General features: G+C 43.6%; 1 protein-coding gene across 2 annotated transcripts in view; it reads right to left on the bottom strand.

Moving 5' to 3' along the window:
• Window positions 1-22,876, bottom strand: part of LOC135526510 (follistatin-related protein 5-like) — a 211,914-nt gene that overhangs the window by 138,503 nt on the left and 50,535 nt on the right. The gene's annotated exons all lie outside the window — the stretch shown is intronic.

The raw sequence follows: 22,876 nt of genomic DNA on the forward strand, positions 1-22,876 counted from the left end.
CAAACATATATTTTTACTGTTCTAATTACATTGGTAACCAGTTTAGAATAGCAATAAGGCACTTCTGGGGCTTTTGGTAAATGGCCAATATACCACAGCTAAGGGCTATATCTAGGCATTCTGTGTTGCATCGTGCGTAAGAACAGCCCTTAGCCATGGTATATTGGACATATATCACACACCCCCGGGCCTTATTGCTTAAATATACATTAGAACCAAAGTATAAACAAGGGGATGCATTACTGTTCTCTGTACTCATCTGAGCTCTCCACAGCTTTCCTATTGACCACTAAATATTGAGTGGTGCATCACGATAGTACGATGCCTCAGGGCCTCAGATGTCTTCTTTACAATGGCCAATTCATCTGCAGCACGAGGTGCACATTGTGTTCTAACCCACTATAGAGGGAAATAAAAACCATCTACTGTCATTGGTCAGCGAGGCAAACCGTTGGCAGGGAACCTGAATACAGTAACAAACAAACAAACGACTTGACTGGTAAAGAGGCTTCGTCACAGTGGTAGCGACTCCCCATGGGTGTATTAGCCCCAATCTGTCAGGGAGGATTGAACAATACAAGTGTGTACATTTGAGCCAATCAATGGCTTTGGTTTGCTGGGGTTTATTAATCTCCCTTGGTGCGGTGGCATAATGATTATTCAATGGGTTTTGTGTTGCACAGCGAGGTGCCCAAACGCCACAGACAGGGTCAGAGAAGGGCAGAGGGAGTTGTTAATTGGCATGCACGCCCAATCTCTGGGTGATCCAGTGACATCAAAGACAAATGACTAATTCCATGCAATGATTAGTTTATTGATGACTCAACGTTTCAAAAGGAAAGGCATGCAGAGGGGGGCAGAGGGAGGGAGTATATGATTTGGGGCGATGGTTAGAGTTACCGCATTTCTAATTGTATTTGGCTTTCCCAAATGAAAAAAAAAACAGTGTGTATATATATATATATATATATATATATATATATATATATATATATATATATATATATATATATATACACATATATACACACACACTCTACCGGTCAAAAGTTTTAGAACACTTTATTCTTTATTTTACTATGTTCTACATTGTAGAATAATAGTGAAGATATCAAAACTATGAAATAACACTTTCTTTTGTTGGTTACAACATGTTTCCATATGTGTTATTTCATAGTTATGATGTCTTCACTATTATTCTACAATGTAGAAAATAGTCTAAATAAAGAAAAGCCCTTGAATGAGAAGGTGTATCCAAACATTTGACTGGTACTGTATATAAAATATTTGGAACTTTCACTTTGAAATGTTTCATTAATTATTCATAACTGTATTGTATAGCAATGAGGATGCTTGTCAGAAAGACAGATAGACAGATACATTTGCATAGTTGAATGGATAGTTTATGTACACACTTCACAGCTCACAGAGCAATTTCAGTATGGGGAATTGCCTTGATTTGAAGGAAACAGCAAGATGTCAAGTAAACAAGATGCTGAACAAGGGAAAAGGAAGTAATTCTCACTGGGATACAGTTGGTACTAGATTTATTTAGCCCTGTGTTTAATCTGAAGGTCCCAACATATGTTGACCCCAGTGTACATCACTTGAAGGGCAACGTACTGCTATGCATTCATAATGAGATGCAGATCATGTTTAATTCTGGACTCAGCAGACATGACCAGAATGACATTGCAGGGGTTCAAAGACAAGAGCATTTAGGATGGAAATCTCAATACTGTGCCTGTACACAACTCCTCGCATCATACTCTGAGAAATCAATACGATGCATAAATATCACGTGCCTTGTGTCTACCAGAAACAGTTACCTCTTAGGTTTGTGCTAACGTACTCTCTTTGTAATGCATTTCTGAATCTGAAGCCTTCAAACAAATCACAAAGCTGAATCTAACTGAACCGCTCTCATTCACATTCATAAGCATGCCCCCAAAGTATGCTATTTACAGCACTAGCCTTCAGATATACAATGCGTCTTTTTTTCCAATTGCCATCTTAATTTTTTTCAAAAACCCAGGATGCAAGTCCCGGCCCATCTGAGGTTTCAAATAACAGCGGCTCTGAGTCCTTGGGGAGTGTAGTAAACAACCGTTTGGAAGCTCTCATCTCAGCTCATCTCACCACCGTGAGTTAAGATGCCCCAGAAGACCCACGTGCAAGAACAAAAGGATGCAAGTCTGAATAAACAGCACACTAAACAATGCAAAAAGCCTACATAACATGACGCACAACACAACTCGCTCGCTACCCGTCACCCCACTTCGATTAGTTCCTTGAAAGTTACACCAGTGACGTATTGTGTTACCACATTCCATGGAGAAGTGACATATGTAGAAACCAGCAAAGCGCCTGCACTCGAGAAAAAGCATTAGTTTAATGCTATGTATTTTTACTAGCCTACCTGTTGTCATGGAAAACAAATAGTAATATATTCACGGTGGCAGGCCCGTGTCATTTAACCTGCTATCTCTCATTCCCTAACAATTGGAATTCATTCCTCCACACTGTCAACATGAAAACCTGATGCCTGATGAGGTCTCGCCAGTGTCAACATTAACCATTTGTGGCATTTGTCTATTGAGAAAGACTAACATTCACACCCAAGAAAGGACCGCCTGCTCAGAAATGATAAGAAGATTGTCAAATGTGTTCTTGTGCCGCTGTACTGCAGAGCATATGACTATAAGGGTAAACTAAGTACAGTAGATAGCTTCCATCTCACAAATCTCTTTTAACTGCCAGCTATTTAACAGAGGCAATTCCGTTGAAGAGTGTTGTTCAAGGGTTTGAACTGATTTAGCATCTCTCTTGACACAATGGACGGTGTCCTCAGTGAAACTATTGCAAAGTGCAATCCATTGTGTTGTCTACCATGAAACTTTAAATGAATATAACAAAACAAGTGTGTACAATATGGAGTTTTACAATATGGAAGAGAGTGTTAGGGAAGATGGAAAAATAGCCTAGCCCACTGTAGATAATGTTTAAGATGAATATGAATGAATTCCTGTTGAGCATGGGTTTACCTGTAGTATTATACATCTGTTGTGTGTGTTTATGGACTAAATGGAAATAATTGGACAATTATAGTGAATTTCTATGTTTAAATGCTGTACGATCAAGAGATAATTGGTTAGATTACACAAAACTGTATGCTACAGGCAGTGTCAGTTGTCTCGCATTCACATAGGAAAGCAAAATACAAGAAGAGATCTCTTTTTCCCCTAGTTTCTCCTAGACACAAACTGGCTCTCTATAACACCAAAATGAGACTAAAAATTGTTTCATATCATATGATCATGAGGAACAACACATACAAGCTCATATTTGTCTGCATGCTAATAGTTACCATAGACTTCCATGCATTTTTCTAACGATTGCGCTAACTCTAGTTAGCAACTTCCTTCATACTGTACGCATATAAATAAAAAAATAGTGTCCACAGAGTATTCTGACTCTGAGGAAAATCCTGAAGTATCCCTTTAACAACTGCCAGTCCCAATATGTATAGGCTAGTTCCTTAGATAAACATGTACAATACTGTACATGAGCAGCCAAACTAACGGGACTAAGGGAAACTCAGGTGATTGCGAAGGAAAAGTAGGTAGAGAGGAGTAGCAGACAGCCTTTTTTTTTACACATGATTAATATTGAAGCACAGAGGTCTTTTATGGAGACATAAAAAAAATGATTGTGCTCAAAATTGTTGCACTGGTATTTTTTGAAAGATATGACAACCTTGTGTAAGGTGTAGACCTTAGAGTGAAATGCTTAATTAAAAGCCCTTAACCAACAATGCAGTATTAAGAAAATACCAAAAAATTAAGTAAGAGATAAGAATAAAAAATAATTAAAGAGCAGCAGTAAACAACAATAGAGGGGCTATATACAGGGGGTACCGGTACAGAGTCAATGTCAATGTGCCCGGGCAACGGTGTAAATATATGTATGTTGGTAGAGTTATTAAAGTGACTATGCATAGATAATAACAGAGAGTAGCAGCAGCGTTCCAGAGGGGAGGCAATGTAAATAGTCTGGGTAGTCATTTGATTACCTTTTCAGGAGTCTTACGGCTAGGGGGTAGTATCTATTTAGGAGCCTCTTGGATCTAGACTTTGCACACCGAAAACTCTTGACATGCGGTAGTAGAGAGAACAGGCTATGACTAGGGTGGCTGGAGTCTTTGACAAATTTTAGGGCCTTCCTTTGACACCGCCTTGTATAGAGGTCCTGGATGGCAGGAAGCTTGGCCCGGTGATGTATTGGGCCGTACGCACTACCCTCTGTAGTGCCTTGTGGTCGGAAGCCGAGCAGTTGCTATACCAGGCAGAGATGTAACCCGTCAGGATGCTCTCGATGGTGCAGCTGAATTACCTTTTGAGGATCTGAGGACCCATGCCAAATATTTTCAGTTTAGGTTTTGTCGTGCCTTCTTCACAACTGTCTTGGTGTGCTTGGACCATGATAGTTTGTTGGTGATGGTGACGCCAAGTAACTTGAAGCTCTCAACCTGCTCCACTACAGCCCCGTCGATGCGAATGGAGGTGTACTCGGTCCTCCTTTTCCCGTAGTCCACAATCATCTCCTTTGTCTTGATCACGTTGAGGGAGAGGTTGTTGTTCTTGCACCACATGGTCAGGTCTCTGACCTCCTCTCTATAGGCTGTGTTGAGGATCAGCGTGTTGAGGATCAGCGTGGCAGATGTGTTGTCCAGGATCCAGTTGCGGAGGGAAGTGTTTAGTCCCAGGGTCCTTTAGTCCCAGGGCACTATGGTGTTGAACACTGAGCTGTAGTCAATGAATAGCATTCTCACATAGGTGTTCCTTTTGTCCAGGTGTGAGAGTGCCGTGTGGAGTGGTTCGGTTGGTGTAGAATGCAAATTGGAGTGGGTCTAGGGTTTCTGGTGTTGATGTGAGCCATGACCAGCCTTTCAAATTATTTAATGGCTACAGAAGTAAGTGCTACGGGTCGGTAGTCATTTAGGCAGGTTACCTTAGTCTTCTTGGGCACAGGGACTATGGTGGTCTACTTGAAACATGCTGGTATTACAGAATCAGACAGGGAGAGGTTGAAAATGTCAGTGACTGTGATCACACAGTCATACGGAACAGCTGATACTCTCATGCATGTTTCAGTGTTACTTGCCTCAAAGCGAGCAAAGAGGTGATTTAGCTCGTCTGGTATGCTCGTGCCCCTGGGCAGCTCTCAACTGTGCTTCCCTTTGTAGTCTATAACAGTTTGCAAGCCCTGCCACATCCGACGAGTGTCGGACCTGGTGTAGGACGATTCGATCTTAGTCCTGTATTGACGCTTTCCCTGTTTGATGGTTCGTTGGAGGGCAGAGAGGGATTTCTTATAAGCTTCCAGGTTCGAGTCCCTCTCCTTGAAAGTGGCAGCTCTACCCTTCAGCTCAATGCAAATGTTGCCTGTAATCCATGGCTTCTGGTTGGGGTATGTACTTACAGTCACTGTGGGGACGACGTCCTCAATGCACTTATTGGTAAAGCCAGTGACTGATGTGGTGTACTCCTCAATGCCATCGGAAGAATCCCGGATCATATTCCAGTCTGTGCTATCAAAGCAGTCCTGTAGTTTAGCATCTGCTTCATCTGACCACTTTTTTATAGACCGAGTCGCTAGTGCTTCCTGCTTTATTTTTTTCTTGTAAGCAGGAATCAGGAGGATAGAATTATGGTCAGATTTGCCAAATGGAGGGCGAGGAGAGCTTTGTACTCATCGCTGTGTGTGGAGTAAAGGTGGTCTAGAATTATATATTTTTTCCTCTGGTTGCACATGCTGATAGAAATTGCACATGCCGATAGAAATTAGGTAAAACTGATTTAAGTTTCCCTGCATTAAAGTCCCTGGCCAATAGGAGCGCAGCCTCTGGATGAGCATTTTCCTGTTTGCTTATGGAGGTATTCAGCTCATTGAGTGCAGTTTTAGTGCCAGCATCGGTCTGTGGTGGTATGTAGACAGCTACGAAAAATACAGATGAAAACTCTTTCGGCAAAACTGTTAGACTTCCTTAGATATCGTGCACCAGCATTTGTTCACATAAATGGATAGGCCCCCGCCCGTGTCTTACCAGAGAATGCTGTTCTGTCCTGCCGATGGAGTGTTTACAGTGGCTTGTGAAAGTTTTCACCCCCTTGGCATTTTTCCTATTTTGTTGCCTTACAACCTGGAATTAAAATAGGTTTTTGGGGGTTGGTGTCACGTTCTGACCTTTATTTCCTTTGTTTTGTCATTATTTTGTATGGTCAGGGCGTGAGTTGGGGTGGGCAGTCTATGTTTGTGTTACGGTTTTCTTCCGTCGAAGGAGAGTCGGACCAAAATGCAGCGTGGTATTTTTTATACATGTTTAATGACGATGAAAAACGAACAATACAAAAACAACAAACGGAACGTGAAAACCTATACAGCCTATCTGGTGACAACAAACACAGAGACAGGAACAATCACCCACGAAACACTCAAAGAATATGGCTGCCTAAATATGGTTTCCAATCAGAGACAACGATAAACACCTGACTCTAATTGAGAACCACTCCAGACAGCCATGGACTATGCTAGATATCCCAACTAAACCACAAACCCAATACCTAACAAAAACCCCAAGACAAAACACACCACAATAAACCCATGTCACACCCTGGCCTGACCAAAATAATAAAGAAAACACAATATACTTCGACCAGGGCGTGACAGTTTGTTTTATGATTTGGTTATTTCTATGTTTCGGCCTAGTATGGTTCTCAATCAGAGGCAGGTGTCATTAGTTGTCTCTGATTGAGAATCATACTTAGGTAGCCTGGGCTTCACTGTGTGTTTGTGGGTGATTGTTCCTGTCTCTGTGTTAGTTTGCACCAGAATAGACTGTTTAGGTTTTCACGTTACGTTTCTTGTTTTGTTGTGTTCGTGTTTATCTTTTTATTATCAAAATAATCAAAATCAAAATAACCGCCTCTCCTTCACCGCAAGAAAACCGTTACAGTTGGTGTCATTTAATTTACACAACATGCCTACCACTTTGAAGATGCAAAATATTTTTTATTGTGAAACAAACAAGAAATAAGACAACAAAACTGAAAACTTGCATAACTATTCCCCCCCATGCTGCTGCTCCAGTTTCAACTGTTCTGCCTGCGGCTATGGAACCCTGCCCTGTTCACTGGATGTGCTACCTGTCCCTGACCTGCTGTTTTCAACTCTCTAGAGACAGCAGGAGTGATAGAGATACTCTGAATGATCGGCTATGAAAAGCCAATTGACATTTACTCCTGAGGTGCTGACCTGTTGCACTCTCGACAACCACTATGATTATTATTATTTGACCCGGCTGGTCATCTATGAACATTTGAACATCTTGTCCATGTTCTGTTATAATCTCCAATCGGCACAGTCAGAAGAGGACTGGCCACCCCTCATAGCCTGGTTCCTATCTTGGTTTCTTCCTAGGTTCTGCCCTTTCTAGGGGGTTTTTCCTAGCCACCGTGCTTCTACACCGGCAGTGCTTGCTGTTTGGGGTTTTAGGCTGGGTTTCTGTACAGCACTTTACATTTACATTTAAGTCATTTGGCAGACGCTCTTATCCAGAGCGACTTACAAATTGGTGAATTCACCTTATGACATCCAGTGGAACAGCCACTTTACAATAGTGCATCTAAAACATTTAAGGGGGGGTGAGAAGGATTACTTTATCCTATCCTAGGTATTCCTTAAAGAGGTGGGGTTTCAGGTGTCTCCGGAAGGTGGTGATTGACTCCGCTGTCCTGGCGTCGTGAGGGAGTTTGTTCCACCATTGGGGGGCCAGAGCAGCGAACAGTTTTGACTGGGCTGAGCGGGAACTGTACTTCCTCAGTGGTAGGGAGGCGAGCAGGCCAGAGGTGGATGAACGCAGTGCCCTTGTTTGGGTGTAGGGCCTGATCAGAGCCTGGAGGTACTGCGGTGCCGTTCCCCTCACAGCTCCGTAGGCAAGCACCATGGTCTTGTAGCGGATGCGAGCTTCAACTGGAAGCCAGTGGAGAGAGCGGAGGAGCGGGGTGACGTGAGAGAACTTGGGAAGGTTGAACACCAGACGGGCTGCGGCGTTCTGGATGAGTTGTAGGGGTTTAATGGCACAGGCAGGGAGCCCAGCCAACAGCGAGTTGCAGTAATCCAGACGGGAGATGACAAGTGCCTGGATTAGGACCTGCGCCGCTTCCTGTGTGAGGCAGGGTCGTACTCTGCGGATGTTGTAGAGCATGAACCTACAGGAACGGGCCACCGCCTTGATGTTAGTTGAGAACGACAGGGTGTTGTCCAGGATCACGCCAAGGTTCTTAGCGCTCTGGGAGGAGGACACAATGGAGTTGTCAACCGTGATGGCGAGATCATGGAACGGGCAGTCCTTCCCCGGGAGGAAGAGCAGCTCCGTCTTGCCGAGGTTCAGCTTGAGGTGGTGATCCGTCATCCACACTGATATGTCTGCCAGACATGCAGAGATGCGATTCGCCACCTTGTCATCAGTAGGGGGAAAGGAGAAGATTAATTGTGTGTCGTCTGCATAGCAATGATAGGAGAGACCATGTGAGGTTATGACAGAGCCAAGTGACTTGGTGTATAGCGAGAATAGGAGAGGGCCTAGAACAGAGCCCTGGGGGACACCAGTGGTGAGAGCGCGTGGTGAGGAGACAGATTCTCGCCACGCCACCTGGTAGGAGCGACCTGTCAGGTAGGACGCAATCCAAGCGTGGGCCGCGCCAGAGATGCCCAACTCGGAGAGGGTGGAGAGGAGGATCTGATGGTTCACAGTATCGAAGGCAGCCGATAGGTCTAGAAGGATGAGAGCAGAGGAGAGAGAGTTAGCTTTAGCAGTGCGGAGCGCCTCCGTGATACAGAGAAGAGCAGTCTCAGTTGAATGACTAGTCTTGAAAGCTGACTGATTTGGATCAAGAAGGTCATTCTGAGAGAGATAGCGGGAGAGCTGGCCAAGGACGGCACGTTCAAGAGTTTTGGAGAGAAAAGAAAGAAGGGATACTGGTCTGTAGTTGTTGACATCGGAGGGGTCGAGTGTAGGTTTTTTCAGAAGGGGTGCAACTCTCGCTCTCTTGAAGACGGAAGGGACGTAGCCAGCGGTCAGGGATGAGTTGATGAGCGAGGTGAGGTAAGGGAGAAGGTCTCCGGAAATGGTCTGGAGAAGAGAGGAGGGAGATACCAGCTGATGTAAGAAGGGCTTTATAAATACATTTGATTTGATTTGATTTATCTTTGGTCTCTTTGTTGCCTCTCTAATTAATGCCCTCCTCTCCTGGTCTGTGTGTTTTGGTGGGCGGCCCTCTCTTGGCAAGTTTGTTGTGGTGCCATATTCTTTCAGCTCTTCGCATGTATTTTCTAGCGATTGAACATTAGCGAGCAAGACGGAAGACAAGGCCAGATTAGCCACTCATCACGCCTGATCCTCAACAAGGCACCAGGATCTTTTTCCATTAAATCTCAGTTTCCATCTCCAGCCAATCACAGGGATCTGGGCCTGGTTGGGTTTCTGTATTAGAATAGCACTCACGTTTGACTCATTGAAGAAGAACTCTTCTTCTAGGAAGCAGGGAGCAATCAGGGAGCAGGGAGCAATCAGGGAGCAGGGAGCAATCGCTGTTCAGAATCTCTTTTCGGTCATAAGAGACAGTAGCAGCAACATTATGTACAAAACAAGTTACGAACAACTCGAAAAAACAAATAAAATAGCATGATTGGTTGAGAGCCAATAAGACGGCAGCCCTCTCCTCCAGCGTGATCGGGAATGTTTGTGCACATGTTTATGTGTGTATCTGCAGGCCAGCAGAGGTCTAAATATTATGATCTGATGAGATGCTCCTACACACCCCAGACTGTGCCTACAGGAGGCCCTGACCGAGTAGGTTCAACCCCCAGCTCCCAAACAACCCGACACGGTACACTCACCGAGGCTCATCACAACCATCCAACTTCCATTTTCATATGTAGTCACAATTTACCTTTATGGTCCCTCGTGCTTCAGACTCTCATTGCCTGCTTTTGTGAAATGTATCAAATCTTCTCCCCTCTCGTTGTTTCTGTGCAGTCTTCAGATATCAGTCAGAGGCTGTCTTCTGAGATAGCTGGCTTGACTGCAGGGATGCTGGCAGTCACCCCAGGAGCACCACCCCGTGCTCTGTCTGTAGACACAAGCTTCAGTGAACAGCGTCTAGACACACCCGAGGCTCTTCTGCTTCCTCCCTCGTAGGAGGAACACCCTACAAACCTTGCTCCGGGACTCCGTACTCACAGGACTCGGGCTACGCTGTTGCCAGGTCAGTCTGTCATGTCACCACACGACGTTCCCTCCCAGGAAATTAAAGTTATTTTGAATTAGAATTGAAACACTCTGCACCATGTTGGGGTGACATTTTTGGGGTCTTAATAAAAAAAACAATAACATTAATGAGGTTATGGCATAACAGAAGTCTTGAAAAGCTGACACTAGGCAAGTCACTAGGGTCTGGTTTCAATGACGGACTATTTTGGCATCTTCAAAAAGTGAAATACATTTGTTCCATGGTGCGTCCTTTAGGTGGGTCCTCTTCATACAGACAACTCTCCCAACAAATAATGAGGCAGATAATGTCAGAACGTTGTGATTCGAAACCAAAGTTTGCAGAAAAAACCTTCACAGTGATTTTAGTGAAGGTGAAATGCACTCATTAAAAATAACCTCTGTGATCTCCATCTTGCTAGATACTATTTAGTATTTTATTCAAGCGGATAAGATAGTAACGTACTCTAGGCAGTGACGTAGTTCTTCTATGACAAACTCATGTTCTATTACGTACAGACGCTGTTGAGCCAGAACATTTGAAAATTGTGGGAGGCTAGAGAGACTAGCATAACCGCTCAGGTAGAGTTGAGCAATTATCCATATTGTTGTTATTACATAAATAACGTTTTTCTATTCATTAGGATCACAATATTCAATGTTTGATCTAAATCCTCTTTTTGTCACAATGTTTCTGTCAGACATGTTGGATAGAGCGCTGGGCCGTTGACCAGTAGTGGCCATCCTCTCCAGGACATTTTTCTTTTATTTCATTCAACTAGACATGTTGCCCTCCTCCTCCTCTACTGTCACCTTCTCAGCCGTGGCATACAAAGCTCCCCGTTACTCGGACCTCCATGCACCTCCTCAAGGCCCCTATCACAGCAGACACAATCACCACTCACACAACCACAGCAGACAGCGTAACCACCACTCACACAACCACAGCAGACACAATAACCACCACTCACACAACCACAGCAGACACAATAACCACCACTCACACAACCACAGCAGACACAATAACCACCACTCACACAACCACAGCAGACACTATAACCACCACTCACACAACCACAGCAGACACAATAACCACCACTCACACAACCACAGCAGACACTATAACCACCACTCACACAACCACAGCAGACACAATAACCACCACTCACACAACCACAGCAGACACAATAACCACCACTCACACAACCACAGCAGACACCGTAACCACCACGCACACAACCACAGCAGACACAATAGCCACCACTCACACAACCACAGCAGACACTATAACCACCACTCACACAACCACAGCAGACACAATAACCACCACTCACACAACCACAGCAGACACAATAACCACCACCCACACAACCACAGCAGACACCGTAACCACCACGCACACAACCACAGCAGACACAATAGCCACCACTCACACAACCACAGCAGACACCGTAACCACCACTCACACAACCACAGCAGACACCGTAACCACCACTCACACAACCACAGCAGACACAATAACCACCACTCACACAACCACAGCAGACACAATAACCACCACTCACACAACCACAGCAGACACCGTAACCACCACGCACACAACCACAGCAGACACAATAACCACCACTCACACAACCACAGCAGACACCGTAACCACCACTCACACAACCACAGCAGACACCGTAACCACCACTCATACAACCACAGTAGCTACCACAGGCGTATAACATTTGTGAATAGCGCAAGGTAAAATTCAGTGTTATATTGATACGAGATGTGAATATCAGTAACAAAAACATTTTGCCATGATGTTTTGATTCTTTGACTTGGCATTGTTTTGTTGGTAATATTTTGGCATTGTGACAACCCTTATAAATAATGTAAGTTTGTAACGTGCACGCTAAGAATCAGGAAGCAAGTACAGGGAGTGAATTAATAAATAAACAAACATGGAACAAAACAAGAAACACAAGTAGCGTGCAGACATGAAACATACAAACAGAAACAATAAACAGAAACAATAATAAATAACGCAATCAGAAACAATAACGAAAGGTGGGGGAGTCCAGGTGAGTCTCATGAGGTGCAGGTACGCATAACGATGGTGACAGGTGTACGTAAAAATGAGTAAAATGGCGACAACGAGCGCCAGAGAGGAGCAGGAGTAGACGTGGCAGTACCCCCACCCTGACGCGCGGCTCCTGCCGTAGGACGCCGACCAGAGGGACGGTCCTGAGGACCAGTAGCGGACCGGTCGCTTCTGCTGAGGCAGCTGAGGCACGTGAACCAGTTGAACCGGCCAAGGCATGTGAGCCTGACGAGCCGGCTGAGGCAAGGGAGCCTGATGAGCCAACCGAGGCTTGAGTGCCTGTCGAGCCAGCTGAGGCATGGAAGCTAGCTGAGGCATCTCCGGTAGCTTGAGAAGCTGTCGAGCCAGCTGAGGCATGGAAGCTAGCTGAGGCATCTCCGGAAGCTTGAGAAGCTGTCGAGCCAGCTGAGGCATGGAAGCTAGCTGAGGCATCCCCGGTAGCTTTGGCAATGGAAGCCTGAAAAGCCAACCAATGCTTGTGAACCTATCGAGCCAGCTAAGGCATCTCCGGTAGCTTGTGAACCTATCGAGCCAGCTAAGGCATGGAAGCTAGCTGAGGCATCTCCGGTAGCTTGTGAACCTATCGAGCCAGCTAAGGCATGGAAGCTAGCTGAGGCATCTCCGGTAGCTTGTGAACCTATCGAGCCAGCTAAGGCATGGAAGCTAGCTGAGGCATCTCCGGTAGCTTGTGAACCTATCGAGCCAGCTAAGGCATGGAAGCTAGCTGAGGCATCTCCGGTAGCTTGTGAACCTATCGAGCCAGCTAAGGCATGGAAGCTAGCTGAGGCATCTCCGGTAGCTTGTGAACCTATCGAGCCAGCTAAGGCATCCCAGGTAGCTTGTGAACCTATCGAGCCAGCTGAGGCATCTCCGGTAGCTTGTGAACCTATCGAGCCAGCTGAGGCATCTCCGGTAGCTTGTGAACCTATCGAGCCAGCTGAGGCATCTCCGGTAGCTTGTGAACCTATCGAGCCAGCTGAGGCATCTCCGGTAGCTTGTGAACCTATCGAGCCAGCTAAGGCATCCCGGGTTGCTTCGGCAGCCGCCCTTGGCCCTGACGTCACCAGTAAAAAAGCAAATAAATCCTTGTTTCTTGTCTTTGGCGAGGTGTTATTCTTTCTGTTTATATGTTTGATGTCTGTACGCTACTCGTATTTCTTGTTATGTTCTATGTTCGTTCATTTAATAAATTCACTCCCTGTACTTGCTTCCCAATGATTAGAGTAACCCTTTCCTGTGGGTTTAGCTGCATCCATATTGGAGTTTTACTAGGTCTGGAGGTGGTATAGTTTGTACCAGTTATAAGCTGGTATGTTCTGACTGACCCCTTTTAAAACAGATCCCCCAGGCATTTTGCAGGGAACTTTCCACTTTGGCTCTCAGTCGAAATGGCGTTAATGACAGCACTTTCAATTACATACCAATTTTAGACAATGGCACTATTTTGTTACTTTACAAGAAATACAATTTTATATTACAAGCAACCTAACCTTTCCCGGTATCTTTTTCCGTGTGGTTAGAACTGGCTCTAATATAGCTGGCTCCTGTAAATACTGTATCTCAAAAAGGCTTTTCTGGAGCAATACATGAGACATGAATGGTCTCATAAGGATACAATGATAAGATCTCATATATTTGTCATACTTCTCAAATGTAAGTATCAAACCAAGCTCATTTGTCTCATGAAAGTCTCAAGAATTCATAATGAGAAACAGTTCAGATATGTGATTACAAAATCATGCAAAATTGATATCTCCTATATTTCTTCAGAGATGAAGAAAAGACCACTCTGAGCAAAATATTTTTCCTCTGGGCTGTTACTGACTCGCGCTGATCTGTGACTCCCAACAGTTAAAACGCTGTTCAATATAGGTACCTGGTGTAATATTTGGAATGGTTAAAAGGCATATATGCATAAAAGCTTTGCTACTGTTATGAGGGATAGATTCTTCACTTAAAATTCTTAATTTAAATCAGTGTGGTGCATCTGTCCAAATCCTCAATGAATTTGATATATCTATACCTCCCTATTGGAGAATGATTCCCAACTACTTTATGCTTTTTCTCGGCCAACACAACATTGCGAGGAATGCAGCCAATAGGTCGTCACAATATTACATTGGAGGACATTGGAGTTTTGTTACAAGGTTGTTGCTCAACATTTGCCAATAGTGCCGATGTTGTACAAGGTTGTGGGCTATGACGTTTTTGATAATTTGCGTTGGCACCTTAGCTTATGCTTTGAAAAGGTGTTGTTGAGTCCGGCTCATCCTGACCACCACCACATTAATTGCAACATTGTGACAATGTCTTGCCTTTGCTGGGGCTGCATAAACATATTTTCAACTTTTCATAAGTGACTATTTGAGGTGCAAAAGTTTTGGCCACCATTTAAAGCACGCTCAAAAACATTTTAAACCTTGATGTCCCCCTTCCACATAAATGACTCCATTACACAGGCCTTTGGGTTCCTCTCGATATAGCTCACAAGTGAAGCCTGAACAGAAATATGGTGACAAGGGAGCTAGCTAAGTATTCAACAAGAAAGTACTGCTGTTGCCACAAGAAGCTAAACCTAGCCAAGAGTGCTCAGCCAATCAATTGGCTGCAAGTGAGCATTAGTCCCCTGTGCTAGACTGAAGCACAGTGTTGGAGTGTTAAGGTGCTGTTTGTGCCATCCAACTGCACGTTCACTCATCAAGGATGTAACTTTCCGTCCCATTACTCTCCTTTGGCTCATCAGTGAATAGGGTACGCATTAGAATGCATCTCTCATAGCATCTCAGTAAACGGACCTATTTGTCACAGCGCACCACGCTTGACTAATTGTCAACTCCCAGCGCTAATTCACATAACATTAAGCTGTCTTGCTGGTGGCAGCTAGCCACATCGTGTGTCTGTTGATATAAGATATCTTGGGAGGTTTTGGTACGGTTGTTATTTTTGTCTTTTTGACCCTTGGTTTTCTGGTGAAGTGGACAGAAACAGATGTCCCAGTAATGTGTTCATATTATGATGTGGAATTAGTTAATTTGAAGATGGGGTTTTGTTTTTCGAATTAGAACAGCAAGTAATAGTGTGTGAAAAGAACACAAGAACATGCTGAATGTCACATTTTGTGTGTGTCTGTGTCGGTGTGTTCATTCTGAATACTTCTGGCACTTCTTTGGACACTGTGTTAACAAACCTCCAGATGAGCTTCAATGCAATACAACACTCCTTCCGTGGCCTCCAACTGCTCTTAAATGCAAGTAAAACTAAATGCATGCTCTTCAATCGATTGCTGCCCGCACCTGCCCGCCCACACGTCTAGCATCACTAATCTAGATGGTTCTGACTTAGAATATGTGGACAACTACAAATATCTAGGTGTCTGGTTAGACTGTAAACTCTCCTTCCAGACTCACATTAAGCATCTCCAATCCAAAATTAAATTGGCTTCCTATTTCACAACAAAGCCTCCTTCACTCATGCTGACCAACAGACCCTCGTAAAGCTGACAATCTTTCCGATCCTTGACTTTGGCGATGTGATTTACAAAATGGCCTCCAACACTCTACTCAGCAAATTGGATGTAGTCTAACACAGTGCCATCCGTTTTGTCACCATTGCCCCATATACTACCCACCACTGCGACCTGTATGCTCTCGTTGGCTGGCCTTTGCTTCATATTCGTCGCCAAGCCCACTGGCTCCAGGTTATCGATAAGACTTTGCTAGGTAAAGCCCTGCCTTATCTCAACTCACTGGTCACCATAGCAACACCCACTCGTAGCACCCGCTCCAGCAGGTATATTTGATTGGTCATCCCCAAAGCCAACTCCCCCTTTGGCCGCCTTTTCTTCCAGTTCTCTGCTGTCAATGACTGGAAAGAATTGCAAAAATCACTGAAGCTGGAGACTCATATCTCCCTCACTAACTTTCAGCACCAACTGTAAGCACCATCTGTAAATAGCCCACCCACCCAACTACCTCATCCCCATATCATTGTTTTGCTCCTTTGCACCCCAGTATCTCTATTTGCACATTCATCTGCTGCACATCTATCACTCCAGTGTTAATGATAAATTGTAATTATTTTGCCACAATGTCCTATTTATTGCCCTAACTCCCCAATCTTACCTCATTTGCACACACTGTATATATATTTTTTTCTATTGTATTATTGACTGTATGTTTGTTTATCCCATGTGTAACTCTGTGTTGTTTGTGTCACACTGCTTTGCTTTATCTTTATCTATCACAGTTGTGAACTGGCCTACCTGGTTAAATAAAGGCAAAATAAATAAAATAAAATAAACAATGTATTTTCGGCAGGTGCCCTGATAATAATCACAAATAATGTGAGGAGCATAATCAGGGGGAACTCTTAAAGAGCATATTCATCTCTCCAGGCCCAAGGTCTTTGTACATCTTCCTATTTTTAATTTCACCACAACACAATGGCTTATATAAGTGGTTCCAAAACTCGCCCCCCCCTCCCCGGGTGCACATTTAGTTTTTTCACTACACAGCTGATTCAAATAACCAACTCAAAATCATGCTTTGATTATCTGAATCAGCGTGTAGTGGTAGGGCAACAACCAAAACGTACACCCATGGGGGGCCCCAGGACCGAGTTTGGGATACCCTGGATTAGATACTTGCACTATCGTCTTTGTCGCAATTCTAATCAAACTTTGGAGAGAGCAAAGTGAGATATTTCCTCTTGAGTAATGCTTATGAATAGACTTTCGTCTAAACCACTGTGGAATTACGGGAACTTGATTCTCGCCCTCTCAGCCACGGAGTTGTGTAGATAAGTTGAGCTACTTAAGAACTCATTTTAAAGCTTGAATCCTGATCCAGTCCTGATCCACTGCTGATCCACTCTTGGTGCCTAGATAAAGAATGCATTAAAGAGGAGAATTTTGGCCAAGAGCTAGGGCCGTCCTTCACGATAATGCTCCTTCTACAAATACTGTGTTGACCTTCAGTCAACTGTGTTGACCTTCCTTCATCATGCCCTCCATTGTAAGTACCACTGATCTTTGTGGATCACTGAGAGTATTGATAATGAATCTCAATTAGATTTGTTTCAACTCGTTTAAGACCATACATCTCTGTTGTTGGCCAAAAATTATACACATTACCTTAGAAAAAGTGTGCAGTCCCTCCTGTACACAGGATTCACGGCCATGAATATTCAGCAAATGCAAATATTGACTTTTCTTATGTAGAGTGGAGCCTTTCCTGGAGTTACAATATAAATGTAAATGAGGAAATATCAGTTAAATTGTATTTTTGTTGAATAGTTCTGATGATGGTGACTTTTTGCCTACTATGAATGGTACCCACTGTACCATTTGTCTGAGTGACCACAAATATGGCTCCCACAAGACCATTAGGAGTCGATGGGGTCATTCACAAGGCTTTTTCAAGTGCATCTACAGTTTGGGCTACCATGCGTATATGATAGATAGAGATTACAAACTCTCTTGAGGCAGCTTTAACATGTACAGTTAAAGTCGGAAGTTTACATACACTTAGGTTGGAGTCACTAAAACTAATTCTTCAAACACTCCACAAATTTTTGTTAAAAAACTATAGCTTTGGCAAGTCCGTTAGGACATCTACTTTGTGCATGACACAATTAATTTTTCCAACAATTGTTTGCAGACAGATTATTTCACTTATAATTCACTGTATCACAATTCCAGTGGGTCAGACGTTTACATACACTGAGTTGACTGTGCCTTTAAACAGCTTGGCAAATTAGGGAAAATTATTTCATGGCTTTAGAAGCTTCTGATTGGCTAATTGACATAATTTGAGTCAATTGGAGGTGTAACTGTGGATGTATTTCAAGGTCTACCTTCAAACTCAGTGCCTATTTGCTTGACATCATGGGAAAATCAAAAGAAATTAGCCATGACCTCAGAAAAACATTGTAGACCTCCACAAGTCTGGTTCATACTTGGGAGCAATTTCCAAATGCTTGAAGGTACCATGTAAATCTGTACAAACAATAGTATGCCAGTATAAACACCATGGGACCACGCAGCTGTCATACCATGTCTCAAGAGGGAGACATGTTCTGTCTGCTAGAGATGAACGTACTTTGGTGCAAAAGTGCAAATCAATCCCAGAACGACAGCAAAGGACCTTGTGAAGATACTGGAGGAAACAAGGTCGCTCAGCAAATAAGAAGCCACTGCTCCAAAACCACCATAAAAAAAGCCAGACTAGGGTTTGCAGCGGCACATGGGGACAAAGATCGTACTTCTTGGAGAAATGTCCTCTGGTCTGATGAAACAAAAATAGAACTGTTTGGTCATAATGACCATCGTTATGTTTGGGGGAAAAAGGGGGATGGAGGAAAAATGGGTCTTCCAAATGGACAATGACCCCAAGCATACTTCCAAAGTTGTGACAAAATGGCTTAAGGACGATAAAGTCAAGGTATTGGAGTGGCCATCAGTAAGCCCTGACCTCAATCCTATAGAAAATTTGTGGGCAGATCTGAAAAAGCGTGTGCGAGCAAGGAGGCCTACAAACCTGACTCAGTTACACCACCTCTGTCAGGAGGAATGGGCCAAAATTCACCAAACTTATTGTGGGAAGCTTGTGGAAGGCTACCCAAAACGTTTGACCCAAGTGAAACAATTTAAAGGCAATGCTACCAAATTCTAATTGAGTGTATGTAAACTCCTGACCCACTGGGAATGTGATGAAAGAAAAAAAGCTGAAAGAAATCACTCTCTCTACTATTATTCTGACATTTCACATTCTTAAAATAAAGTGGTGATCCTAACTGACCTAAGAGAGGGCATTTTTACTAGGGTTAAATGTCAGGAATTGTGAAAAACTGAGTTTAAATGGATTTGGCTAAAATGTATATAAACTTCCGACTTCAACTGTATTTCAGTCAAGCCCACCTGTCCACTAAGACTTCGTCGGTCAAGAGTCACTGTTGTCCATGAGAAATGTAGCATGTCACCTTATGTCATCCAACTCTTCCCAAGGCCTCTTACGTCTCAGTATATCTTCAGGCGATTTCTCAATTTCTTCTTGATTTCTCTCCAAAAACGAGTTCTATTAAAAGTCTATTACATTCCGTGAATGTTAATTTCCGTAACTTGATTAAGATGTATGAAAGCTATTGCATACTAACTCATTGGGAGACTATGGGACGTGACTGTGTCATGATTGAAACAACAGGAAGTCTTCCACCAATAAGTCTGTCAGCGGAAAGTGAAGCGCATTGCACAATGTTTAACGTTCCGCTCTTATATACTGCTGTGAAAAGTTATTAAAAGTGTAACCCAGCCCCATAGCGGGGGCAAATAATTGTATTAACTGCCTTTGTATTATTCAAAGTAGGGTGGGGAGGTGGTGTAGGGGTGGGGGTGGGGATGCTGAGTGTACAAAGTAATAATTTAATCAATTTGATAATTATGTTTGCTATTGAATTCAAAATAGAAGGCGATTGTTATTCTGGGAGAAAACTGCAATTTCCAATTCCGAATAACTTTTGTTCCAAATAGTAGCTCAGTGTGGCACCAAATGGACATAATATATCTTTTAAATGTCTGTTTCACCAGCTATTCAATATTGTAAATTGAAATAGTCGATTTACTCCAACAAATAGCATTTCCCCAACAACATCCCAAGGTATTTTGTACCGAGCCGAACAGCAAGAGGTGTTGCTATGGCCCCAGACTTCATATGGTATTTCAGTTACGCTGAGTTGTGGAATGGGATGGGTGTATTCTGTTCGTCTTTGTCTCTTCCATTCTGACATTCAAAGTCATTTTTGCTTCTGTTCCGCTGGATTCTGGATCTGTTTGAATTGTTTTATGTGACCAATGTCTAAATGTAAAAATATGTCTACATTTGAAAACAGCATGCATAGAAACTCACTTTGTGTACTGTAACAATATGTTATGCCTGTACAATTTCTGTTAACTTACTGATCTGAGGATTGAATTGGAGTCTCAAAATATTCTGCAGCTAGGACATATAAGGTCACCATCACATTTGGTTAAGTCCTTGAGATTTGACTACACATTTGACAAAAAATATATATTCTAATAGCCTAATGAAATCAACTATCTATAGCAGTAAGTAAAATGTAAGGTGTTCATAACTTCAATGAACCATTAATAAAACTTTTCCTTGCAGGCACAGGGTGTAACCCCCCCCCCCAACCCCTCCTCTGAAGAGAAAGCTACAATAGTTTAATTATTTATGAATCTCTTTTACTTACGCTGTCTTGTTACATGGCCTGAAATTAGTTTGCTGAAAACAATCCATAGGCTCCTCTCCCTGCTTACAGAGAGGTGTGGATTAAACGGAATCTCAGCCGACAGCTGGGGGCCGCCCTTTATGATAATGCTCCCTCTACAATTACAGCTTTGACCTTCCAGAGGTGGAGAGAAAAAATGGCAGTGAGACATCCATTATCAACCCTTCATAATGCTTAGTGGCAGACATCTTGGTCACCAGATCACCTTTCTACCTCCTGACATTGACTTTTGTGTTTTAGCTGAGGTTTTAGTTTGTGTGTGTGTGTATCTGTCTGTCTTTCTCTCTGTGTGTGTGTGTGTGTGTGTGTGTGTGTGTGTGTGTGTGTGTGTGTGTGTGTGTGTGTGTGTGTGTGTGTGTGTGTGTGTGTGTGTGTGTGTGTGTGTGTGTGTGTGTGCGTGTGTGCGCGTGCGTTCATGCGTGCGTGTATCTGTCTGTCTCTCTCTCTGTGTGTGTGTGCATGCGTGCGTGGGTGCGTTCACTCGTGCCTGCGTGCGTACGTGTTGAAGGGTCTCCACATTACAAAGGTGACATAGTGACATACGAGATACATTTGTCAGGATGTGGGAGTGCACTCAGACATTTGTCATTGCGCATTATTGCGTTCTGAATTGCCTCATGCCATATTGGTGGGCGGTTAGGTGCCAGGGTAATGGTGTGGGCAGTTAGGTGCCAGGGTAATGGTGTCAGTGTTTAGCTTTCCAGGGCATTGTGTTGGCAGTTAGGTGCCAGGGGGTAATGGTGTGGGTGGTCAGCTGCCAGGGTAATGGTGTGGGCAGTTAGGTGCCAGGGTAATGGTGTCAGTAGTTAGCTTGCCAGGGCATTGTGTTGGCAGTTAGGTGCCAGGGGGTAATGGTGTGAGTGGTCAGGTGCCAGGGTAATGGTGTGGGCAGTTAGGTGCCAGGGTAATGGTGTGGGCGGTTAGGTGCCAGGGTAATGGTGTGGGTGGTTAGATGCAAGGGTAATTGTGTGGGTGGTTAGGTGCCAGGTTAAGAGTGTACACAGGAGTTATTAGAGGTACTACATTCAATCTCTAAGTGTTGGCCTCTTATCTATTGACATTTCCAGCAAAGCATAATAAGTAATGTACCAAAAACAGTGGTCTTGAGATGTATGAGTATGTATAATAACATTGAAAGTATTGGTGACACCTTTCAGAAGCAGGTATTACACGTTTATAAGACCTCGGGATTGTCTAATGTTCCTGATTAAATAACAGCCATTTTGACTGGGTTGACAATGTAAGCCCTGCTGTACTACATCAGAAAAAGTCATAAATGTTAACAACAAGTAGCAAAGCCTTATACCAGTAGCCTAAAGTGTTACCAAGTATCATTATAAGACAGAAGATTAAATACCCCATCAAATAATGAATCATGTATATAATTATCTGTGATGGTAATCCTTTATTTGGTCTGCTCATAATATTCTACCATTTTTTGAGGATCCTTAGCAGGATATGAAAGATAAACTCATTCCTTGAGAATCAAATCCTCTGGCTTTCTCTTCACTTTCCCTCCTCAAAGAGATGAGAGGGGTCAACACTGCAGTGAATGACAGACATCCACTTTGATGGCAGAGAGGCTAGTGTCTTTGATGGCAGAGATGGTAGTCTCTTTGATGGCAGAGAGGCTGGTCTCTTTGATGGCAGAGAGGCTAGGCTTTTTGATGGCAGAGAGCATAGTCTATTTGATGGCGGAGAGGCTAGTCTTTTTGATAACAGAATGGCTAATCTCTTTGACGGGAGAGAGGCTAGTCTCTTTCATGCAATGCAGTGGGAGTAGATTCACTTCAGTCATGTTCAGCGGTTTGACTCATGTTCTACCTGTACATGCACAAAAATAGAACCCTTTTAGAATGACTAGTGTATTTCCATGGCTACCACAGCATTCTGCAGTGTTATGCCATCCCATCTGGTTGCACTTAGTGGGATTATCATTTGTTTTTCAACAGGACAATGACCCAAAACACACCTCCAGGCTGTGTAGGGCTATTTGACCAAGAAGGAGAGGGATGGAGTGCTGCATTAGATGACCTGGCGTCCACAATCCCCCGACCGCAACCCAATTGAGATGGTTTGGGATGTGTTGGACCGCAGTGTGAAAGAAAAGCAGCCAACAAGTGCTCAGCATATGTGTTTTGGGTCAACTGTTCTGCCTGTGATTACTATTA

Source organism: Oncorhynchus masou, chromosome 32 (genome assembly GCF_036934945.1).
Source record: "Oncorhynchus masou masou isolate Uvic2021 chromosome 32, UVic_Omas_1.1, whole genome shotgun sequence".
NCBI lineage: Eukaryota > Metazoa > Chordata > Actinopteri > Salmoniformes > Salmonidae > Oncorhynchus > Oncorhynchus masou.